Genomic DNA, 6,000 nt, shown 5'->3' with positions numbered 1-6,000 from the left:
AAATAGATATTTTTTAAAAGGGATGCTAAAAAAGGGTTAGGGCATAACATGAAACAGATATTCTAATTTCAAACATATATGAATAAATATTTATAAATATATACAAGTAGGTATAATATACAAATAAATTTACAAGCATGCTTATATAATTACAAAAGTAAAGTAAAACAAATGTTTTCAAAAATAAAATATAAAAGATATATATGTTTTGTAAAAAAATGCATGTATTTATAAAAATAAAAAATATATTAAGAAATTATGAAAATGTATATATGTGTATATAGAAGTTAAGAAATAAAATGAAAAATAAAAAAAATGTATTCAATGTGTGCAGGTATGCATATACTACATAAAATGCATTTATATATATATTGTAAAGACATGCAAGTATATTAGGGAAAAAAATGCATATATATGTATTAAATAAGAGAACGACGTATGTACAAATAAAATAATGACAATAATAATAAATAATATAATAATACATAATGATATAATATAATAATAAATAAATAAATAATAAAATAGCTCAAAAATGGATTAAATTGAACAAAAGAAAAAAACAAATTTGAAATAAATGAAAAAAAGACCACTTTGAATGCGCAAGAAACAAGGGAAGACTAAAAGGGAAATTATTCCCGCCTTCCCAAAACGCTGCGCAATGGGGTATCAAATTGAAATAAAAATGGAATACGCGGCCCAAATTTTAAAACCAGTGGAAAATGTTTAATTGACATGCGTTGCAAAAGGGAGGGGTTAAATGCGCAAATTCCCCATCTGATGTCAGGACGCGCGGATCCTCCCCTTCGGGTCGGGTCACCGAGCGGGTCAGGGCCTTAAAAACGACGTCGTTTTTGTAGCGTTACTTAAAACAAAAATTTCTTTCAAAATCATTTACAACCGAATGAAAAAAAAGAAAAAAAAAACAAACACCCCTCTTTTGCTCTGCTAGGGTTTCACCCCTAGCGTCCTCGCACCGCCGTTTCCCATGCCAAAACCTCCCTCAAACGCCGATTGCAACGGAGCGATGAGGGATCGAAGGCGCCAATATAAGGTAAACTTACCCTTTTATTTCTTTTCCTTGAATAAATAGTAGATATTAACAAAAAATCAATTGTAGAAATAAAAACAAGAGAAAACGCTACAGTGGTAAATCACCTTCTGCTTTGGTTTCTATTTTCCCTTGTATTTTCTCTCTTATTAGTGTCTATCCCCCTTTTTACAGATTTTGATAGGCCTTTTATAGGCCGAAAGAAAGAAAATAAATTAAATACAAATTGTTTTCTTTGATTTTTTTTTCTTTCAGGACTCTTTGAATCTGTTTTTTTTGCAGGCGTCGTGCGCGTGAATGACGTGCGTGGGGAAGGCGATCTCCGAATTGTGCGGCGTCTGGACTCTTGCTGGAGGCGTCGAGGCTGATGGGGCTTGCGGCGCTGAGGCAAGGAGGCTGCTAGGGTTTCAGCAAATTAATTTTTGTTGGACTAGGGTTTGCAAATCAGTTATTGGGCTTGTATTGGGCCACTTATTTGTTGGGTCTGACATATTTTTGTTTAATTTGGACCCAGGCCGGTTGGGCCTTATTACACATGGAATAATGTGAAATTATTTTATCATGATTGAAATTTGAGTTTTATACACGTGATTGGGGAATTGGTGGCATTATCCGCCATTGAAATTTAAGAGATGATATATATTTGGTAGAAGTAAAATAAATTATATTTTCAGAAAAGAAATTAAATTTAAATTTTGGAATTGATGTTATTCATCATAATGTATATCACCATGAAACCAACCAAATGTACCTTAAATGATGCAGGCCCAATCCAACCAAAATTGATTACTCATATTTGTGTTTGTAATTAAATTTTGTTTGACTAAAGTGCAACCTAGATTAACCCTGGGAAGCAAGCAGGGGTGGTCTAGAGTTCTCAAGTATGTCCCCCACTTAATATGGGCTTTTGCAAAATAATAATAATAATTAAAAATTGAAATAACTAGTAGATCTGTTCCTAGAGTTTTCAATGTTAATCAAACAGGTGGGGCTACTTGTCTCTTGTCTCTCCCTCTCAAATTATCTAATTCTAATTCCATTATGAAATAAAAAAAAACATTATTTGTGTTGATTTGCAACTAAAATATAATTGTGCCTTTTGACAATTCAAAGACATGGAAGGCAAGTTTTCCCATTTTCCAACTGATTAAGACATAAGTGGACTTTAATCTACCAGAAGCATGTGAAAGACGATAGATATTTGGACAATTGAATTTGAAATATGGACCACAGTTATTAAGTTTGATTAACCCAACATGAATTTCTTTTTTACAAATAAACATTGGTGGACAACGTTTTCAAAGAGACAACAGTAGTGTGTCTAGAAAAAGGGTTTGAGGTGCTTTCTGGCCTTTCTAAATTGTTGAACATCTTTATGTCAAAAATCACTCCAGGAAAATGTCGTTTCATTTTATTTGGACCCTAATAATCAAATTTAATAACCTTAGAGACTAAATAGATCTCAAAATTCAAACAATAACATCCTCTCCTAAACTTGTAACATAAAAAGAATGTGCCATTATCTAAAACAAATTTGCACCAGACATAAAAGAAGTTCAATTTTCTTCTTCTTTTTCCCGGAGAGGCATCAAACAATCGAAATAAATGCTGCCATTGTTTAGCTATTGCGTGCACTCAATAAAACCATCTTTAAAGCCATAACATATCAACCATTTCCTTCTAACATCAAAACTTATCGTCCTTGCTTGAATTTGAAATGATGGAAATGATTGGAAATCAAATCAACCAATAAATGGTGAAAAAATTGATGGAGTTGCGTCGTTGGGGGATTAGATTTTTTTCCTTCGATTTTCTTTTGGGCCCTCAAAAGCCCACACTGTAAAATGATTTTAAACTTGTGAATTTAACCCCCCCAACCCCCAAAAAAGAAGGTTCAAAAAGGAGATGGATTTGATGTAACGCTAACGCAAGAAAAAAAAGGAAAAAAAGGAAAGAAAGGGAAAATAAGGGCAATTTATAAAAAAAAAGCCAATTTTTTTTAAAATTTATTGAAATGGGCCCGATATTTTATTATTTATCGAAATAGGCCCCTTTCCCCTAAATCGTGTCCATGTCAGCGCGATGCCAGGGGATGTGTCAGCAAAGCGCGGTTACGTCAGCGCGCTTTGATGACGTGGCAGCAAAGTGCGGCTTTGAGAGCGCGATTTGTTGCCACGTCAGCAAAATGCTTTGACGTGGCCGTATTTTGATGACGTGGCGCGTCCCTGGAGATGCGATTTAGACCGCGCGTGAACAGTGCAACTGTCAAAAATTTGACTGTTGCCCCCACAACGATAAAAAAAAAATCTATAAATACCCCCACCCCTTTTTTTTTTCACAAACAAATCCTCTTTCAAATTTCCTTCTAAATTTCTCTCAAATTCATATTTAATCTCAATTAGCTCTCAATTTCCTTTTAAATTTCTCTTAAATTCCTATTTTTAAATAATTTAGATTGGGTATTGGAATGCAATATCCAAAATATGCATGCTCCTCCATCACCGTTGGTAGAGAACTACCTGTGGGAAGTGGGTTTTTGGCACGTGGCGACAGTAGGCCGGGGATGCAAGGTGGACCCGAAATTAATCAGTGCGTTGATCGAGAGGTGGAGACCCGCGACGCACACATTCCATTTTCTATGTGGAGAGTGCACTGTTACTTTGGAAGACGTCAGCCTGCAATTGGGATTGCTGGTGGACGGGTACCCAATCACGGGGTCTGCCCAATCTAGCTATTGGCCAGTAGTGTGCTACGAGCTTCTGGGTGCTATTCCGGAGAAAATGGACAGAGGTAAGATCGAGATGGGCTGGTTGCGAGACACATTCCCGGATCCGGATGAAGATTCAACCGAAATAGAAAGAATCCGATATGCTCGGGCATACATTCTTCAGTTAATTGGAGGTTATCTGATGCCGGACTTGTCACGGAGCCGCGTACATCTAAGATGGCTGCTGAAACTCGTTGATTTTAGAGCAGCCAGTAAATTGAGTTGGGGGTCTGCCGTCTTGGCCACATTATATCGGGAGATATGCAGGGCGACGCGACCGAGGAGAGAAAAAATCAGAGGTTGCTTGTCACTACTGCAGTCATGGGCACGGTTTCGCTTTCCATTTCTACGACCTCGAGTGGACCACCCATATATATTCTCACTCATAACGAGGTAAATTTTATATTAGATTTTACAATTATTATGTAGATATTTAAAAATAAAAGTATGCTAAAAGTTTATTTAATTAGGTGGAACCATCCGGCAAGTCATGCTCGATTACCTACCGAACTTGAAGATATACGGCTTCTATTAGACCAACAGTCGGAAGCACATATAAGTATTAAATAAAATTGATATTTCCATCATTCGCTGGTCAATTGGTAATTAGTATTTAGTATTTAGTATTATGTGTATAACTAATATTTCTATAATGTTCATATAGTTTCAATGGACATCATACGAGGATCCGGCAATTCGGGCAGTAATTCTGGATGAGTTCTTACAAAATCGAAACACTTGATACGTGAAAGTCGCGTTGATCAATTAAGCGACCGTGGAGCCACATCAGTCAGACAGAGTGCTACGACAGTTTAGATGTAGACAACAGATTCCCGTTGAACCTGAGGTGTTTGACGATCAACACAAAGTCGACCTTCGGCAAGTGAATACGGATTGACTGAGATACTGGTCCGAGTACATAGAAATGTGGGAAGATCAGTATGAATATATACCTACTCGGGAACCAACCATCGTTTCAGAGTTAGCGTGCGTGCCGGAATACATGCCATGGTTTGGGATCCATGGCAAGCCGTATTTACTGACGCCAGAGGAGAGGCAGCAGCAAATTCGTGTCCAAAGGGAAAGGTGCGGGCCTCTAAATCCAAGACGAGGAGACGACGACGCTGGCCCCTCAACGAAGCCCAGACATTCACCAAACCCATCATCAGCGGCCATGCAATCACCAGGCTAACGAGAGCACCGATACAGTCACTCGACCCAGCAGTTCAACCGATGATACACACGCAATCGCCTTTTCAGATGATGCCAGGTGCGTTTCCTAGCCCTTTTATGTATCTTAACCCTTATATGTATCCTTTTCCGAGTCCTATGGTAGGTTGGAGCCAATGGCCCGGTTCAGCTCCATTTCCTGTTACGCCGAGTGGACTGCCGATGTATAGGCTAGCGGCGCACGAGAGATTGCAAGAGGGGCCGTCGAGGAGCTCTTCTTTTTACCAATCCCCACCACCGTATGAGTTTCAAACACCGTCGCCGTTGGTGATGCAAACACCTCCACATTCACTATTTTTTTAAGGTGGATTCATCGTCCCAACTCCGACAACCAGATGCCCTATCGGAAGAACCAAAATCCTCGCCGGAAGAACCACAACCGCCGCCGGAAGCTGGACAAATGAGGAATCCAGCGCGTAACCATCGACAAACGCCATGTGGCATTTAATCCGGCGGGCACGGAGATTGATTTTTGTATTTAAATTTATTTGTATAAATATTTTGAATATTTTGATATTATTTGATTAAATAAAATAGAAATTTTTTTGAGTTATTACTTAAAAACCCTAAACTAATTTATTAAAAATTTATAAATTTATAAATTATAATTAAATGCATAATTTAATTGAAAAACCATAAACCCTTAAACTAAAAATCCTAACCCTAATCCTAACCCTTAACTTAAAAACACTAACCCTTAAATTAAAAACGCTAACCCTTAACTTAAAAACCCCAAACCTTAAACCTAAAAATCCTAAACCTAAAAACACCAAACCACAAACCCTAAACCTTAAACCTAAAACACTAGCTCTTAACTTAAACCACAAACCCTAAACCTAAAATAGTAAACCCTAAACTTAAAAGCCCTAAAACCTAAAACCTTAACTTTAAAACCCTAATCCCAATTCTAACACTTAACTTAAAACACTAACCCTTAAATTAAAAACGATAA

The 6,000-nt window shown here is 37.2% G+C and overlaps 1 long non-coding RNA gene across 1 annotated transcript; it reads left to right on the top strand.

Moving 5' to 3' along the window:
* Positions 1-909: 909 nt before the first annotated feature.
* LOC107908174 (uncharacterized) lies at positions 910-1,635 on the top strand. Its single transcript, XR_001686925.2, has 2 exons — positions 910-1,054; positions 1,334-1,635. It is a non-coding gene; the product is annotated as an uncharacterized lncRNA (long non-coding RNA).
* The last annotated feature ends 4,365 nt before the right edge of the window (positions 1,636-6,000 follow it).

The sequence above is a fragment of the Gossypium hirsutum genome, chromosome D09 (assembly GCF_007990345.1).
Source record: "Gossypium hirsutum isolate 1008001.06 chromosome D09, Gossypium_hirsutum_v2.1, whole genome shotgun sequence".
Classification (NCBI taxonomy): Eukaryota; Viridiplantae; Streptophyta; class Magnoliopsida; order Malvales; family Malvaceae; genus Gossypium; species Gossypium hirsutum.
Note: the sequence above shows the minus strand (reverse complement) of the source record. Positions and strands in the feature narration are given on the sequence as shown.